The sequence below is a fragment of the Euprymna scolopes genome, chromosome 11, assembly GCF_053919585.1.
Source record: "Euprymna scolopes isolate OS-2025 chromosome 11, ASM5391958v1, whole genome shotgun sequence".
NCBI classification, from domain to species: Eukaryota; Metazoa; Mollusca; class Cephalopoda; order Sepiida; family Sepiolidae; genus Euprymna; species Euprymna scolopes.
The window spans coordinates 92,255,237-92,275,541 of record NC_136492.1 but is presented as its reverse complement, the minus strand read 5'-3'; the positions used below and the strand labels follow the sequence as shown (position 1 = coordinate 92,275,541).

At 34.4% G+C, this 20,305-nt stretch overlaps 1 protein-coding gene across 2 annotated transcripts in view; it reads right to left on the bottom strand.

The window, feature by feature from the left end:
- LOC145287963 (transmembrane protein 126-like) overlaps window positions 1-20,305 on the bottom strand; it is a 158,715-nt gene that overhangs the window by 124,383 nt on the left and 14,027 nt on the right. The window contains exon 1 of one of the 2 annotated variants that reach the window (XM_080135935.1): window positions 10,089-10,211. The exons of the other annotated variant lie outside the window; for it this stretch is intronic. The gene's annotated coding sequence lies outside the window, so the exon portion shown is untranslated. Of the gene's footprint in view, window positions 1-10,088; window positions 10,212-20,305 lie in introns of those variants that run through there. 2 annotated transcript variants of the gene reach the window in all.

Here is a 20,305-nt window from a genome sequence, read left to right as displayed (position 1 = left end):
AGTCCTTAGACGTACCTCTCCATCATACAGTATATCGATACACTATGGCTGACTGGGATAGCTACCGTACGGATCTACCTCTGCATTCCAAGTTTAAAAAGGATGTGTCCTATAGTATCAGACCTGACGGAATGGTTAATTGTAGGTATAGACTGTTTCATACACTCAAAAAAGTTCCAGCAAAAACCTAACATGCAGTCATGGTTCTCTCCAGAATGTGCTGCTGCCATTGTGCACAGAAATCACTTTTTCCATTGCTTCCAATGTAATAGATGTATGGAGATTAAAGCCGCTTTCAGGACTGCCAGCAACCATTGTAAGAAAGTAATAAAGAATGCTAGAGACTTGTATGCTTAGTCCATCAAGTCCAAAGTAGCTGATCAGTGGCTTAATTCTCACCAATTTTGGCAAATAGCAAACAGAATCCTAAACAGAAGTGTGTGCTCTATCCCAACTATCATCAATGGACCTGAGGTAATCTCGTCAGCATCAGACAAAGCCAAACATTTTGCCAAGAACTTTGCAGCTAATTCTACCCTTTGCAACCAAGACGGCCAACCCCCAATATTTCCTCCTGTATCAGAAAACACATTATGTGATATACAAATATCTGTGTGTGATGTTGCCAAGCTAATCAAAAGTCTTGATTCCAGTAAAGCAATCGGCCCTGACACTATTCCAAGTATAGTAGTCTAAAAACTTCCACCAGAACTAGACCCCATACTTACAAAACTGTTTAAATATTGTCTTAAGGAGAACTGCTTCCCATCACCCTGGAAAATCTCATCAGTATGCCCTATATTTAAGAATTCAGGCGAACGGAAAATGTGGATGAAATGACTTAAATAAATAAAAAGTAAATGACTTAGAATGACTTTAATGAACTTCAAGATGAATTGAATGACTTTAAAATAACTTGAATGCTTAAAAAATAACTGGAATCCTTCAAAAACAACTGAATGATCTGGAGAATGACTTGAATGGCTTTGAGATTGACTGGTTGTAAAGTGGGTGATCATTTTACATTAAATTAATACAGAAAAGTGATCTCCCACCTTATATCACAAAGTTACAAACATAAGTACAGCATGTAGTAAGAACAGATACTACACTTTGAGATATTAAATCTTTTATTCAGGCAAAAAAAGAACATGAACAAAAAACTTAGGCACAAGGCCAACTCAAAAGGGGGGGAGAGCAGATGGGGGTCGTTGGTCATCCTTGTCACTCTAGAACTAAACAAAAGTTTCTCTTAGCTAGAATCGTCTTTCACCATAATACCACATTCGCCCTTTTGTACTTAGGGACGTCCTACTTGGCACCCAATTGTTTAAAACATTTTTTATTTCCGTGTAAAAACAAAAAAGATAACAATGATGATACGATAATTCATTTGTGTCGAGGGGGGGGGAAGTGGTTAGTAGGACCCTCCCAACCTCGTCAAGTTGATAGACCGTCTGTTTCACTTGGTTTGTAAAGGAGCCTGAGCTCCTGCAGGCCGGTCTCTAAGTGGGGATGCTCTCTAGATGGGACGAAAGGGAGAAAAGAAAATTTTGTGGGTGAGGGATGGGGAGTTAGTGATTGATTTCTTTGTCTTTGATCTTGGCCAAAAGACCAAGAAAAGCTTAGCAAACTAAGAACAGCATCTATTAACAACAGACCTTTGATCTTAACCAAAAAGGCCAAGCACAAAAGTGTTACGGACAGACCGATGCTTGCATGCGACTAAAAACAAACAATTGTATAGTTAAATATTTAGATATTTTAAAAGAAACAGAATTATTAATTGTATCGGAATCAAGAAAAATATTGGAGTCGTCGCACCACTACTATATATACTGTCACAATAACATGTTGTATAATAGAATTAAATAAGCACAACTTGTTACGTTAATATAGTTAGGATAGCTGGAAAGAAATTTTTGCGTTTATTCATTTTAATAAATAAATACAGTTCGCTTAATAATAATTTGTCACTAATTTCCGATTCATCAGGTATGGATGAAATCATGGCAGCAATTGTGTTAAATAGCCGGCCGGAGTTTATATGTACTGTATGTATATATGACTTGTATAAACGAGTCTCTATTTACTGTTGATGCATCGTCTATTTGTGTGTCTCTAGTTATGTGCATATTTAAAACAGTCTACTTTTGTGTATGTGTGCATGTTTACATATAAAAGGACAGATACAATTCTATGGAGTGTACATTGGAGAATAGAGAAACATCCATTCCATCTGGTTGATCTTGCACTGACGGATACATGGAAAAAAAGCTTGCCCGGTGGTAAGATATGCTTAAATAAAATATTTTAATTTATGCATATAACATTATTATTATAGAGACCATTATTATATTGAACCTAAATATATTAGTAAGATCAAAACTAATATATATATATTTGACTTGGGTGCCATCAGCTAAAACCGAAACCAACTCTCTACCCTCATTCCTTAGCCTCTGAGCCACCCATACATATATATAAATTCATCTGTTATCATTCTTTTAAAAGATGGAATCGGCCAATCACACCGATTCCTGTGTATTTCCTATAGAAAGAAAGGTTAGAGAATCTACATAAGATCCGAAAATGTATTCTTATATAAAATCTACCGATGTAAAGACAATGAAAATGTCCCTGAATCTCTTAAGTACAGCCCTTATACATTATGAGGGTATAATACCTATAAATTTTCAAATATTGTATATTGATGAAATTGATATTGTTTTGCTTCCAAGTCGCAATTATTTTAACATAAGAAATGCAGTATAGAATTTATAGCAGAAGTCTTGCTTGTATTTACAGCCTTTATTTTCTGGTGTTTCCCCATTGAAAACGGCATGTTAGTTTTCAGTTCTATGTCTTAATTATCAACACCACCACCACCACCCTACCACTTGGAGCCATCACGATTCGATGACCGTCTCTCTTGACTTCCAATTGTCAACTCTTGGTTACAGACTGACTTAACTAATTTCCTATGTGTAAATCTACAATTTATTACGTCATCACCCACGTGACCAAAGAATAAAAACTCGTTGCCTATTGTTTTTCCCAAAATCTATTTGTTATTATTTTCTTTGTCTACTAAATCCTTACGCTGCTGAATAGCCTTCTTAGTGAAAACATAAAAATGAAATTTCATCCATTAAGTTACATTCTTAGAAAATAATGTATATATTTTTATTCTTCTAAAACTGTTGTGAGACCAAAACTTACCTGCATCCAGTACTATATGTAAGATAACACTTTCAGAGGAAAAATATCATAATACCATAGCATCAGCAGGAGTACAAGTAGTGTGCAGCATGTACAACTACCCATACTGAACACCACTGGATAGATAGTAAGCGCCTCTTACCCATTATCCTATCGTTGTAACCTTTTCGGTTAATATATCTTTCTTATACCTAATCCGTGTTTTGTGTTTTCCTTCCATGGTCACAACCTTGGGTCCACATCAAAAACATAACTTTTCGTATCAATAACATTTTTCTATCTAAATAACAATAATCATCATAATTAACTATCAGCAAGACTAACCGGTATTTTCCAGGAAGTTAATAACATAACAGTCGCGTTTAGTACAACAATGTTGATCGCCTATCTTCACCTCTAGTAAATAGCCCAGAGACACACACTAAAGAAAAGTGTCTGGTGAAGCTACGACCGCAAGTCTTAAATCAATATCTCCATTCATCTCAGCTATATATGTGCGTGTGTGCATAGTTATAAGCATCGTCTGTGGTTGAAACCTGTTCAAGATCATTCTGCTTGCATTAATGTCCTTGAGAAAGATAGAAATCCATTTTGCCTCCTTCATTCAGTCATGAGATGAATAGCAGGGTAGACTAGTCTATCATATTGATGAGACAAATACTCTAACGAGGAAGGTCTCTATCATGTGACACATATCATGCACCTTATGTTTCTGAATTTTTTAGATGAGGATTGATAATTCATTTATTTGGATTATTTGGACTACTGTTCTCATCTTGAGTGTTATTCTCACAACGTTTGGGTTGGTATAATCTCAGACCTTCAGGTGTACCTTGTTGGACTCAACAATCTTTTTGTCGAATTCAGCATCTGCATAGAATCTCAAATGGGACTCTTTATTTAATCCATGGGAGTAACATGCTCCCTCATTCCATCAACCATGACTGGGTGGAAGTCTTTAGTAATTTGCAATTGTGGCATAGTGGATAAAGTACTTGATAAAATGCGGTTTCTGGAGCTGGAAGGTTCAATCCTCAGTACAGGCGACACTAAAATCTCATTTACTTTTACAAGCATAACTAGTGGAGAGAGTTGGTAATGTTTGTTTGATTTGAAAAGAAATTCAGGTACTTATAAGCATCCTCCTGATAAAAGGAATATCTGTGATATATTTATTAGTACATATACTCCTCCTTCTCTATGCACGTTTTTGCTAGTTTGAAAGAATGGTATTATGGTGAACGGGCATGTACTACATTATTTCCCACCCTCAAAAAAGGAGGAGATAATTCCTAGGCAGATAATATAACAACAAAACAGATATTACACAACTCTATTCCCTTCAAAAAGGAGGCTATGCGTGGGATGATGGGATTACGATGAACAAACATATATACTACAGTACCTTCTATTCAAAGGAGGTAATGCCTGGCAGGATTGTATCATGACAAATGAACACATACTACACTGTATCCTCTTCAAAGAAGGAGATAATACATAGGAGGATGATGACTAGTGAGAACTGATGTTTGTGTGTTCCCTATATAAAAAAGGGAGTAGAGAATATATATATAGAATAGAAAAGTATATTTTTTTATATAAAATTTACTGTGGAAAATAATGGAAGTATTCCTGGATCTCAAAGTGCACCCTAAGAGGGACTATGATAGAATAACTACCTTTAAAACTTCACATATATTCTATTTTAATGAATTTTATATCATACTAGGTGTACATACCTGGCGTTGTAAGGTAAAAATTATATTATCAGGTAAAGAATTTAGTCACATAATATTTAAGATAGACTAAATATACTAAGTTGTCACGATTTTCTTGAAAGCTGAACATATTTGGGATTCTTGGAAGCATAAATCATACCATCTTCATCTACAAAATTCAAACAGGGAAATAAAAGCTCACAGCTTAAATGGAAATAACTCATAGGTTCAATGAAAACTTACGTTTTTAAACATAGATGATCTTGGTTATAATAATAAATAAAAATAAATTAAAGGTAAATTCAATTAAAATAAGTTAAATTAACTTTATACATTTCGAAATACAATACCTAAAACAATTCTATTACTAATTTCAATTAATAATTGTTAAAACAGATTTTCTTTATTGTAATATGCAAATGAGATAACCTCTTCAATACTGATTGCTTTTGAATAAATAGTTTATATGTAGAAATCATGCCAGAATAAAAATATATAAAGTTCATTTTCAGTATTAAACAAACAAACAGACAGGAATACGAGTTTATTATAATAGATGTATAACATTCTCCAGGGAAGGCAATGCAAATGATTTTGAATTTTTATGTCATCCTTTATGTACTGGATATCTATGTGGCCTCACCTCTAAGTGACCCATGGGGACAAAAATCTCTTAAAACTTTAAATGGGTATATACAATTTATTTTTATTATTAGTATTGTTTTAAATGCCGACTTAACAAATGTTTGAATTATTTAGTTCGGAAGGTATTAAACTCAAAACGCTAAATGTGCGGTTTCGATTCTACCCTTTTCCTCTAATTTTTAAAAATAATTTATATGAAATCAAAGAATATCTTTTTTATTTTAAAGCAAAAGGTCGAGAAATCATAAAAAACAACATTTATATATATATATATATATATATATACACGAGCCTGAGTGCCCAACGTTGCCCAGGTGTTTGGAAGCGTGTGTTGAGCAAAAAAAAAAAAAAAAAAAGTTGTAGCAAGCAGGCAGGCTCGAACCCGTGACGCGAAGGTGAAAAAGAAAGTGGAGGTGTTGGGTGAACAAAACAAAAAGAAGGAAAATTGTGAGCACAAAAAAAAAACAATAGGGGTAGTAAGCAGGCTCGAACCCGTAACATGCCAAAGGAAAAAGAGGTGAAAAAAAAAACTGTTTTATCGATGTGCCTACAGGGGCTGTGATATCACCAGCGGTCGAAATAGCGCCTTTTATGTGCGACGTTGTGGACTTGAGGGTTGAATGACTTGCATAAAATGTCAGTGAAAAAAGCGACCCTTCCCTGTAGAAAGTTCCCAGTTGAGGGTGAAGAGATTAATGTTTATGGCCAATTTTTCGATATTTGTCGTACGATACCAATCTCGTAAAAATCTGTCGCCTCTGTTGAAAGCTTTAGGCAAACATACATACATACATTTAAACAGACAGGGGAGATTTATATATATAGATTATTTTTGAAGCCAAAGAGTAATCCTCCCCCATACTATTTTAAACCCTACTACACCACTGTACTATACTAATTGTAACTAAGTATAATAATAAAGCATTTTCGCTTTCAGACAGTCAAATACATATATCTTAATAATTATAAAACTTTGTTGTATACTGTCTGGGTGTCCTTGCTTGTTTGAATTTTGTCTTCGACGATCGAGCGATTCCATCTTTTAAAAAGGTAAATTATTATCTATATATATATATAAAAGGCAAAATGTGTGTGACCATTTCGTGTTTGTCTTCAAAAGGCTTTTCTCGCACACGGTTCCGATGTCGTTGCGATCGCTTACAACTGTTTATATGGGTCCTAAATAATAATATGTACGATTTGGGAAAGTGCGTCGCATCTAGATTTATTTACGTCGACTTTTACAAAATTATTGCTATTTTGGCTTCTCGCATGTTGATGAGGCTTTTTCGTATAAAAAGCGAAACTAATTCAAAGTTAACAACGAACAACGTTCTCGGCATTGCGCCGGGAAATGCCCAGAAGCAATCAGCTTTGATCAATGTTGTACATCAGACAATTGTTATTCAATCTGGACAATTGGGAGCTGGTTCCCCTGCCCCCAACATTTGTTTGGAGAAATAAACAAAAACAGTCAAACTTGGGTAAACAACTGCGTGACTTCTATTTGACCTTGTTAATTAGGTCAAATGGAAGCAGCAGAGTTAACTTTTATTGCGCACGCCTGTTTTTATAGTTTAGTAAATAAATTCAAACCTGGGTATGTTGTATGTATGTCGCAGTGGCCTAATGGGTAACGTCGCCCGTTTTTTTTTTCACACATTAATTTCCAACTCAAGGGTACGGGTTCGATTCTCATACTTACCTACCAAAACATTTTTTTTTTATTTAACCCCCCCCCCCCGAGAGTTTTGATTTACCTCAAGACACCCGGGCATCGCCGGGTACCCCCCGCTAGTCTATAATATAAATCTCACCTATCTGTTTAAATGCATGTATGTATGTTTGCCTAAAACTTTCGACAGACGTAACGGATTTTTACAAGATTCATATCATTTTGAAGCTCGACCCTTTGGACGATAAATATCGAAAAATTGGCCAAAAACATTAATTCCTTCATCTTCAACTGGGCATTTTCTACAAGGAGGGGTCGCTTTTTTCACCAATATTTTCGAAATTGATCCCCTCTTTTCGATTGTCTCGTCTTAATTTAAACCTACGTCACTTCTAGTTTAGCAATGGGCACAACAGCTAACATATCACATTTTTTTTTTCAACTTCTTTTCATCCTTTGCGGTAGGGGTTCGAGCCTGCCTGCCTACTACCACTTTTTTTTTTCTTTTTTTTGCGCTTGCAGTTTCCCTTTTTTTTTTTTTTTTTTGCTCAACCAACACCCTTACACAACTTTCTTTTTCATCTTTGTGTCACGGGTTCGAGGCTGCCTGCCTGCCTACTACAACTTTTTTTTTTTTGCTCAACACACACCTACAAACACCCGGGCAACCAAGCTAATGTATAATATAAATTTCACCTGTCTGTTTAAATGTATGTATGTATGTATGTATGTATGTCTAAAACTTTCGACACAGGTGATGGATTTTTTTTTTTTTCACAAGATCGGTATCATTTTGAAGCTCGCCTCTTCGGACAACAAATATCGAAAAATTGGCTAAAAACATTAATTCCTTCACCCTCAATTGAGCACTTTTCTACAGGGAAGGGTCGCTTTTTTCAACGATATTTTCAAAATTCATCCCCTCTTTTTGACTGACTAGCCTTAATTTAAACATTTGTCACTTCCGGTTTGGCGATGGGTGCAACAGCAAAGACCTCACGGTTTTTTTCACATTCTTTTCCTCCTTTGCAGTATGAGTTCGAGCCTGCTTGCCTTCTACCACTTTCTTTTTTTTTTTGGCTCAACACACACCTCCAAACATCTGGGCAACGCCGGGCACTCAGGCTAGTCTATTATATAAAGGGCAAACTGGGCGCAAGCATTTGTGTATGTCTACGAAAGGCTTCTTGCATCGATTAGATTCCACAAGAAGTTTTTCCATACTTTCCAGATCGTAATATCTCACATTCGCAAACAGATATTGTCTCTATCTTTTATTTGATTGAGTTAAACAAAATTCCCACCGTGTTATCGTCTCCAGTGTTTGTTTGTCTTTTCCATTTTTTTTTCAAATTTTTTGTGTGCAATAAAAATTCAAAAACATCAAAATTATGCTTAGTCCAAAAATAAACAAAAAAAAAAAACGGTAGCTATTAAAATGGGAGTAAGGAGACAGGAAGTCATCCTTTGATGAAAGAAAAGAATTTTACCTCCCACCCCTACCTGCATTGTGAATCGTTTGAAGTTTAGCAAAATTTTCAACAGACTCGAAAAGGAAGTGAAACAAAGCAAGACACGATAGAGAGAAGAAAGAAAAAAATAAGAAAGAACAAAAGATAAAACGAGAGAGGAAGAAAGTGAAAGAAAAATAAAATAGAGTTAAATAACAAAAAAATAAGTACATAAGTTTTAATGATTTGACTGAAATCAATGTTATGTAGAGAAAAAAAAGGGGAAATTTAAGCAGAAATCCACTTTTCTTGAAGTTTTTTTTTAAAGCAGACTTCCACCTTTTCTGAATAGCAGAGAACTTGCATCCCTGTTGTATTAAGCAATGTGAAGGAACATGAAAATAAGTAGGAAAAATATCTGGATTATCTCCCTTGGCAATATTTTACTAAAATAAAGGACCTACTTTGCCAAACTCAGTTACTTGCAAAACCAACAAAAAGTAAACACAGATCACTGAGACATTTCATCATATTCTCAGATTACATAATATACACTAAGATGTGTATACATTCTCATATTTGACCATGATATGTTACATTGAATGCAACCTGAAGTTTTTGTTTTGCAAATTCTCTCTCAGCCTTGCCCAGTTATTAAAGGACTTTTTTCCTGAATCATGTTCTGATGAAAGACACTGTTGCTAAGAATTTCATGTTATTTTATATAATTAAAACATAAGCATCACCTGGAAACAACTGCAAAACTTGGATAGCAATATGTAACCTGTTTATTTGGAATATGATTTAAAGATGATTAAAAAAAAAAAGCAGAGAGAGAGAGAAACCAGAGTGCTCAATTATTAAATTACAAGTCCAACATATTTAAAAAGATACAGTAAAAAGGATCAGAAACGAATTCCAGATTTCACAGCAAATGTTAATTTCTGAATTCCAAGAATTCAGAGTAAACAATGCTGATAATTAGCATTCTGGTTTACTCAAATTTCTTGGAATTCAGAAATGGACTCATGCTATTAAATGTGTGGTTCGTTTCTGACTCTTTTATTCATAAATATATATTGGTGAGTGCATATTATTGGTATAACCATGTACATATTGTAAACTGCAATATATATTACATGTAAATAGACATAATATAATATTAGAGTTATCTGTGAATACCTGAAATTTAACTGTACACTAGACATTTTAAATAAAGATTTAAAGCTTCCGAAATTCATACGAGAATTGTTCACATGAACTCGTTGCACAATGGATAAAAGTGTTGAGTAAAATCAGTTTTTACATAACAGTCTCCTGGGATTTAAAAGTAAACAATAATTACTAAGAATAAAATAAAAATTACTTAGCACTTACATCTGTCTTATGATAGAAGACCAATACATCTCCATGGATTAAATAAATATCTTCAATCCGAAATTCTTATTTATATCTTTAACTAGCATGGGTGCCTGGTGTTGCCCGAGTGTTTGGAGGTGTGCGTTGAGAAAAAAAAAAAAAGTTGTAGTAGACAGGCAGGCTCGAACCTGTGACATGAAGGCAGAAAATAAAGTGGCGGTGTGTGTAAAGGTGTTGGTTGAACAAAAAAAAATAAAAGGAAAATTGGAAGCGCAAAAAAAAAAAAAAAGAAGTAAGCAGGCTCGAACCCGTAATGCGGCAAAGGAAAAAGAGGTGAAAAAAAATGTCTTACTGATGTGCCTACCGTGGTTGTGATGTCACAGGCAGTCGAAATAATGCCTTTTAAGAGACATCGTGAACGTGAGAGTTGAAAATATTAGCAAAAAAAACGACACTTACTGTGGAAAATTGCCCAGTTGAGGGTGAAAGAATTAATGCTTATGGCCAATTTTTCAATATTTGTCATCCAAAGGGTCGATCTTCAAAATTATACCAATCTTGTGAAAATCTGTTGCCTCTTGTCAAAAGTTTTAGGCAGACATACAAACATACATACATGTATACATGTATTTAAGCAGGTGAGATTTCTATAATAGATAACTGGCCTTTGCTTGTCCTTTATAGTAATTCTTGTGGATGTGATGTGTGGCACAATATCTGACTAATCAGCTAATCATTGAAGAATCATCTTCAAAGCACCATTACAAGCTGTGCATTTGGTCGGACATTAAAATTGTCAGCCATGCACAAGTAGTCAATGGCTATTCAACGCAGACATGTTGTTGGCAAATAAAAATGATCACACACAATTAAAAAATTGCAAAAAAAAAAAAACAAATGCAGTGTTTGCTATTATTGTCCGAGAAAGTTTTAGACTAAGTGTCAATCGATTTCGCAGACATTGAGTTATTTTAATTAGAAACGGGCCAAAATAAAATCAATAAGCCTTTTGCAAGTCAGATTTATATTAAAAAAAACCCAACTGTTAAACATTGTTTCATTATAAAATAAACATAAATAAATGAACAAGATTGTCTTTTTTAAATTTTTTTTTAAGAATCAAATTATTTTTTTTTTTACCTTTTATCATGTTTCCATTTGAAAATAAAAATACAAATAATAAATAAAAAAAATAATTTTAATCTCCATGACTTAAAAAATAAAAATTTGAGGAAATATAATTTATTGATTATGTATTTGAAAAACTATAAACACAAAAACTACAGTTTGTTTTGTTGTTGTTTTTTTTTCATTGTCATATTCAGCTTAATGTTTGGGCTACATGTTGACATGCATTGGATAGCTTTTAGAAATTGACTTTCAAACTAACCGATATCTAGCCACGTCTTTATCCCTTTCTTCAAATCCATTATCACTTCCTTCTCCGTTTCCCTTAGTTGTCTCCTGTAAACAGAACCTGCTTCCTCCATAGTTCTATATCTACAAACCCCAGAACTCTCAACCAATTCTTTCAACATAGCCAAACCATTGAAGTCTACTCTACTGCACACATCTCCCTACACTGTCTGGTTTTCAATAACACTTACATCAGTAGATATATTCCAAAATGTCACCTCAAAAGTAGGTATCTCAAACCAAAATTTTTTTTATTTTCGTTATCTCTGCCAGTCGTTTTAGCATGGGACATGAGAGCGCACGTGTATGAGGGTGGCAGTATTTGGTTACAGCTAGATGGAGTGGATTACACTAGTATATATTTATCATATTATCTTTGAAGCTTTGGCCATGCGAAATAAATTTTACAGTGAAATAATTCAACCTACTTTAATAGTTTATCTACAAGTTTGGAAAATATATATGGCAATTAAGCTAAGTACAATTTCCCGTGTTTCATCCTCAAGAGAATTTGTTCTTTGCATGAAATTGATATTAGCACGTTTTTATATGTTCACATGGTGCAGAGTTTGTAAGTTAGCCAATCTGATTCTTTGCTATTCATGCACAGGTTTACCGCAACCAATGGTCGTGTATTTACTAGATAAGGATTCACTTGAGCTCTAATTCACCCCTTTCTTTGTTCATTTTAGGAAGAATAGAACCATCTTTTCTTAGTGTAAGAAAATGAACTAATCTAGATGTGTTCGGATATTTCCACTTACACTTTTATTTATACTAGTTTATTTATTATTAGTATTATCATTATTGTTATTACAATTTATATATATGTATATCATAATTTTTTTTGTGGCATACAAAATTTATATATTGTCATTATGAGGGAAAGACATGTTTTGATATTCATGATTAAAAAAAAATGGGAGGTCAGCTGACTGGTTTCGACCTTTCTCTTCTAGAGTTGGATCAAGGGATTTATTTTATTTCTACAAGCGAGATAAGCCTAAGAAAAAATACACATTTAAAATAAAGAGTGCTCACAGGGAGAAAACAAATAAAAATAATGGGGGAGACACTGTATATCTAAAATAAACCTACATATGATACAATGATAGAATCCCCTACAGGTTAATCATGTTCAAATCGAAGAGACATTCCGTGTGTTTACAAAGAGAAGGTCTCTTCAAACGAACATGAACGGTCTCCAAGATATTCAGGCTAAAATCGGAAGGAGCACGACTCAAAATGGTAAATGAGTCAATGCAGAAGTTCATAGCACAAGACAGGATTTTAAGCAAATAATCTGTTATTGAGGACCCGGATGTGTTACCTAGAACATCCATTGGTAGATAGATCCCATTCCTGATTTTGCTCGGTATGTGCTGTTGAACTCTTTGACTCCTGTATATATATATGTCATTCAAACACTACCGTGTTTGAATATATGGCTAAGTGCCAGTTTTAGTCATTTAGAACTGCTTTAAAACTTCACTGCTCACTCATTTTTCAACCAAATTTCGAATAATTATTAGTTTATAGATCACCTTCTGAGCTATATTGTGAAAAAAACATTTTCAATTTTTGTTCAGTAAAACAAAAGTTAGAATGAATTCACTGGTGTTCAAAATCGTATAAAAACATAAGGTGAGCAACGTTTTTTATGACTGGTTTCCATAGCAACCACGTCACTTCAGTGACTAATGTTGCTACCAATTCACTGATCTTGCAAAAAGAGAAATAACAAGTGAAACAGAAAGAATCAAAGGAAGATAATTGAAGGGTATTTCATTGATAGCAGACGAGTGCGGTACATTTATTACATATGTGTATATTATGTTTATAGGGGGAAAAAAATAAGACTGAAATTAAATAAATAACAAGTGAATTTACTGGAAGCCTGGAAAATCATGGATTACAATAGAAAAATGCAAGCATGAAAAGTAATATGGTTAAGCTTAAACATGGAAAAGTAAAGGACTAGTTGTTAAAACTGGAAAAGAAAAGGACAAGATATTCTAGTAAAAAATATAATAAATTTATAACTTAAAATATTTTGACATTAAGAATTTTTTTTTAAATTCAATTTATAACATCATATAGTCAATTCTTAATGATGCAATATTTAAAGTTATAAATTTATTATATTTTTTACTAGAATATCTCATCCTTTTTTTTTTTCCAGTTTTAACAACTAATCCTTTACTTTTCCATGTTTAAGCTTAACCATATTACTTTTCATGCTCGCATTTTTCTATTGTAATATATATTGATTTAAAGGTGTTTGGAAAGTCGATGGCACATAACTTCAAGATTATGGTCTATATGTTTGTGAATCAGCTAGTCTCCATATTATAGACCAGTAAAACAAATACTTATCAACATTTAACACATACAATATGTGTGATAGTAGGTGTTTTTATTTTTTACATATAAGATGTTTTTTATTTACTCCAAGGCAAACTAAGACTGTACATAGTGTTTACCCCTCAAAAACATGACACATCAACATGGTTGAATATAATTTAGTTTGGTTTCCCTTCTTATATATCTGAATCGATAGATATTTGTAAAACAATCGTATCAATTTATATATGTATATATGTAGTTCAATTTGCTGCTGAATTATGATTTTTCAAGGTCGTTGGAAATTAATATATTGATGTCTTGTATCCAAAAGCCAATTTTCACAATGCATAACCGAAATACAAAATGCAAACAAGCAAACCATCCTCACAAATATAATGCCATCTTGCCGTAAATGAACATTAATCATAATGGAAGCCTACCCATTCGGCCAAATCCCATTCATCTTTAAAAATATGCAAAAATGACAGTGCAATGAAAGTGCAACTTTCATAGTTCATATAAGATTAATTGCAACAGCTAACACACTGAATACTCTTAATATGATTCATAGCACATTAGAAACTAAGGAAGATTTTCCTGTAATAATAAATCAATATAAAAAAAAAAAAAAATTGAACTGTCATTTAAGCTTCAGCCTCTGTCCCATCGACGAAATGTTGCATCCCTCTGCCTGTTCTACAAGTACTTTAAAGGTGAATGCTCTGACAAACTGTAAGCGCTTGTACCCCCTCGATGTAAATACCCCTGACAGACCCAACAAGCAGCTAAATCCCACCCTTTCACAGTAGAAATCCCTAAATGTAAGAGAGCCTTCAACTCCAGTAGTTTCTTCCCCAGAACTACTAGACTTTGGAATTCCCTTCCGGGACCCTGCTTCCCCAACTGTACTGACATGCAGAAGTTCAAGTGTAACTTGAACCGACATCTTGCTGCCCAACTCCCTACATACTACCTCTGTAGCTTATGTCCCTGATAGTAGCCCCTACATCAAATTGGCGATGTGCCTTGTTTGGGGTGAAAATGTAATAAAAAAAATAAAAATGAATAAATAAATAAAAACGGAAACACAATTTTATAATATAACAAAATTTTATTTTGCATTTTATCACTGAAGTTATCACTCGGATTTTTTTATTTTTATAACAGACAATTTAAATACTGTACATTACGCCTTTAATAGTAATGTGTCACTTTTTTGCTTTAATATAAAATTATCTTTATTTGTATAGAGAACACAATATCACACACACCAACAGATATTAACCGTAAAATAAACAAGGTTTATCCTTAAAAGAACCCTTTTACAATATATATAAGTTAGAAAAGCATTTCATCCAAGGCATGAAAATTGTTAAACAAAATGTTTTTACTATAGGCTTTAAAAATAAAGGTACAAGATTCAATTTGAAATTTATTTATCTTCAGAGTGCACTTTTATAAATTTTACAAAGTAAGGTATGAAAATTTAATACCTTACTTTGTAAAATGTATAAAAGTGCACTTTGAAGATAAATTTCAAATTGAATCTTGTACCTTTATTTTTAAAGCCTATAGTAAAAAAAATTTTGTTTAACAATTTTCGTGCCTTGGATGAAATGCTTTTCTAACTTGTATTGTATCTTTTTAAGATTATATTTTATTTAATTTATTAATTTGGATTTAAAAAAATAAATGTGGTTTTGCATGTATTTATAAAAACTTTCCTACTCTCTATTTCAGTTTGTATTTCTCCTCACACTACAACTCATTTTTGCAACCCCCTCTCTGTATTATTACAGGTCTGAATATTTTCTCTGTTTCAGTCTGTATTTCTCCTCACACCACAATTCTTTTTTGCAACTCCCTCTTTGTCATACATGTCTGAATAATGAGAAAATCTGAATTTTTTTAACAAAAACTTTAAAATAACTTTTTTAGATTAAATTTTTTAAACTTCTTTCAGAATAGAAAATCTTTACAATTTAATAAGGAACATATTTCACATAGGTTTCATTAAAAATATTCAGTAGATAACAAGAAAAATAGAGATGAAAATTTCAAAAGGACTGTATAACTGGTTCTGCTCAATAGTAGTCCTCACCAGCGAAAGTCTGTTATTGCTATTCTATTATTATTATTATTTAAAACATTTTGTGTCCTGCTCTTTCATGCGAGGACTAATATATATATATATATATATATATATATATATATATATATATATATATATATATATATAAATTTGAATCATAATGAAATCGTGTGTCAGCTTAAGGAGGGAACCTTTTGATCACATCAAAGTAACAAAAGTAAAATTTAAAAAAGCAAAATTTAAAACTACAATATTTTTTTATCTCCCAGCGTTCAAAATATTAACTGAACTTGAATTAGGCGGAAAAAAAAAGGAAGAACTCTTAATGACACAAGAAATAAAGCTTACATTTATAAAGAGAAAGAGGTAAGTGTTGTTGACATCCAAATTTTATTAAAATAACCCAAACAATAAGCACAATATCGCAAGTCGAACATGTATGGGAATTAAATAGCAAAATAATCAAAGTTGAAATTTAAGAGATTTTCACACATTAAACTAGATTCGTTTGTGATACTTGTGGAGATTAAGGGGTTTTCAGAGTTTGAGCTTGACCATTTTTCTTATCACACATAAACTAGATGAACCCATGACCCATTGGGTCACAACCACTACTACTCTCCATTTCACTTTGATTTCATTTGAAAATTCATGAACTTGAATGCCTACTGGAGACAGCTGGAATGCCTATGAGGCACTATCCTTGAGTGTTTAAGGTCTGTCTGTACAGGGTTTTTTTTTTATTATTAAATTTTCACCCCAAACAAGGCAGATTGCCACTTTGGTGTAGGGGGCTACTATCAGAGGCAGTAACTACTGGGGCACTATGTTAGGATTTGGGCAGCAAGATGTCGGTTCACGTTACACTTGAACTTCTGCAAGTCAGTACAGTTGGGGAAGCAGGGACCTGGAATGGAATTCCAGAGTCTAGTGGTTCTGGGGAAGAAACTACTGGAGTAGAAAGATCTTTTACGTCTAGAGATCTCTACTGCATGGGGGTGGGATTTAGCTGCATGTCGGGTTTGTCGAGGGTGTCTACGTCGTGGGGGCACAAGTGAGTGCAGTTCGTCAGAGTATTCACCATTAAAATACTTGTAGAACAGGCAGAGGGATGCAACGTTTCGTCGATGGGATAGAGGCTGAAGCTTAGATGCCAGTTCAGGGCCTATCAGATTGGCAACTCTCTTTTGAACCTTGTCTAGGAGCGAGAGACTAGCAGCAGATGCACCAGCCCAAATGTGACAGCAATACTCCATACATGGGCGAATGGTGGCCTTATAGAGGTACAGGATACTTTCAGGTGTCAGTAGGTTTCTAGCACAGTAGAGAGAGCCTATCTTCTTTGCAGCGGCCTTGGCAATGTTTTCAATGTAATTGTTCCAACTCATGTCTCCTGTGAACGTTAGGCCAAGCAGTTTGAAAGATGTACTCTCAGACAGGGAGTCACTGGCGATTGCTATTGGTGGCAGAGAAGGTTTCTTGTAATTATTGAAGGAAACCAGTTTAGTCTTAGGAGCATTGATTGTGACCATCCATTTTTGTCCCCATTCCACTACAGATTGGAGGTCATCCTCTAGTGTTTTTGCCATTTCTTTAGTTATGTGTTCATTTGTTTTCCTGTCATACCTGTTATAGAGTGTGGTGTCATCAGCATATATACCCATTTCAGAGGCAGTTTTGTCGGGGAGGTCATTAATAAATATTAGGAACAATAGAGGTCTAAGGATAGACCCCTGAGGCACTCCCGCATTTTTATCATATGGTTTAGATGTACGACCGTCGAGGACAACCTGGATTTTTCTCTTATCTAAGAGGGATTTAATTATGTTAAGTATTCTACCAGTGATACCGTATGATCTAATTTTCCTGAGGAGACCCTCATGCCATACCCTGTCAAAAAAGCCTTAGATAGATCTAGAGCTACCGCTCTCCCCTCCCCCGCTTTGTCCAGTTAATAGTATATACGTTCAGAGATTACAGTGAGGATGTCAGCTGTGGAACGGGCTTTTCTAAATCCATATTGTTTGTCAGTCAGAAGTTTAGCATCTGTAAGGTGACGGACTAGAGCATGGTTAATTATGGTCTCAAATATTTTGGTGAAAAGTGGAAGGAGGCTAATGGGGCGATAATTTGATGGGTCAGTTCTTTCGCCAGAATTCTTGAATACTGGTACCACAGAAGCAGTTTTCCAACAGCCCGGAAAGCATGATTCATTAAGGCATTTGTTGTAGAGTTTGGAGAGAACTGGAGCTACTTCTGCTGAGCACTTTTTTAATAGCACAGCTGGGATGAGATCAGGTCCACATGCTTTTGAAGTGTCAAGGTTTTTTATGATAGCATGCACCTGAGCAGGGGTGATTTTTAGATTGTCTAGCGTGGCCTCTGTCTGCAAAGGAAAGTCAGGCAGGGGGTCGTTGGAAGGGTCCAGTGTGGAGTTTGAGGCAAACCAGCTGGCAAGCATATTAGCCTTGTCGGTTGCTGAGCAAATAACCTTGTGATTGTTGGTTAGTGGGGGAATTGTTGATTGCCCATTATTTACTACACTGTTGTAGATTTTTCAGAAGTCACGAGTTCCTAACTTTTGTGCTTCGATGCGTTTTTTAGTGGTTTCAATAAATTCTCTCTTAGCTCTCGCTATTTCTTTCTTAAGGTTATTTCTAGCTTCTATGTACTTCTGTCTGTTTAAACTGGACTTATGTCGGTTAAATCTGCGGTATGCATGCTGCCTTTGAGCAATGGCAGTTGCGCAAGTAGAAGTAAACCATTGGGGAGAGTGGGGCTTGCTATAAAATTTCCGCATGGGAACATGTGCTTTAATTGCTGTTTTGAACCATTCAGTGGTCTCATTTGCGCACTGTTCAGCAGGAAGAGAAAAAATATTTCCCCATGGGGCATCTCTGATAAGATCTCTGATGGCTTCCCAGTCAGCCTTTTTATAATATCTTGTTGTTTTGAGCACTAGCTCTTCAGTTTTGGGTCTAGAGTTTTGGGCGATTTCAACCATTATCACTGCATGATCAGCATTCCCGAGTGGGCTGTCAGCATTTGTTATACAATCCCCAGGAACTGATGTCAGAAACAGATCTAGAAGTGATGCGTGTTGTTCTTGCTGCTCAGGGAAACGGGTTGGAAACGTTTGTTAAGAAAACCTGTCATCAGGATACCTTTTCTCACAAGTAAACCCTGACCAAATATTTAAAATCACAGTGTTCACAGCCGAAACAAAATCTCAGTATGGTTAACCAACACTAGCTTTTATGGGAATGGCACACCTTCTCCAAGTCATATTACCTCAAGTAGCAACACAAAGGTGGATAGTCCACCAGACTAGATCAAATCTTGTTCTGGAATCCAGTAAGACCAAGAAACCAAAAGGAAAGACATGATCGATTAGGGAGAGGAAAATTATATTCTTCATTTCTTTACTAACTCTGTGATTGTTATATAAAGAACTTTAATGTAACATTCAAATATCTATGTATTTCATATGGAGTTCACATGTTAGCCCCCAAGCAGGGGACCCCCCTTTATTTCTGAGAACTTTCACTGAAGGAAAATGAAACTTAAGAGCACAAGAGAAATACAAACAATTGCATTTAAAGGGACGGTTAGAATCTTAAGATTTCTTGGTTGAAATGCATGAGATAGTGGGTGGCCGTCTGGCATCTGGTAGGTTGCCCCATCCCCAGCTAGAACAAAATGATCAGAAAATTAAGGCATTCTTCTTGCATAATTAAAAGTAATAATCTCTTTGGTTATTATTATCCTTACAGATAATGTACAAGTAACGTTGCTATTTAATCCAATACGTTTGTGGTGGACGTTCATTAGATGGTAAAATGGAGGTATTAAGAAACAGACATATTTTTTTAAGTGCTCACAACGTTAAAACTTATTAAAGAGTGATTGAATAAGGTTGTGAAAAGACAGGAAACACATAAACAACTAAATGAGTGAATTGTTTAGTTGATTAGAAAAATTAGAATTTTATGAACAAAAATTATGCAATATTTTAGCGTGTAGATTTGAGGATTAGAGTATCTAAGAAAAACGCTTTTAAGAAATAATTGCTGATTCATTCAGCTTTAGTATTATATATATGATAATTATGGAAATAATTATCTAACATAATGGAAAAATGAATAACGAGAATTGTTAGCACCAGCAATTAACATTCAAATGTAAGGAAGTTAAGTATTTATGAAGACATGTAAGCGGCCTGCCATAATAAGCTGTCAGACAGGTATTGTGTGTCTGTGTGTGTGTGTGTATTCCAAAGTTAGGTATGCTTATATGTTCATATATTTGTATGCATAGGATTCACTCCTAAACAAATTAACCAGTTTTTATGAATTTGGGGCACAGCTAATAGGCGTAAGAG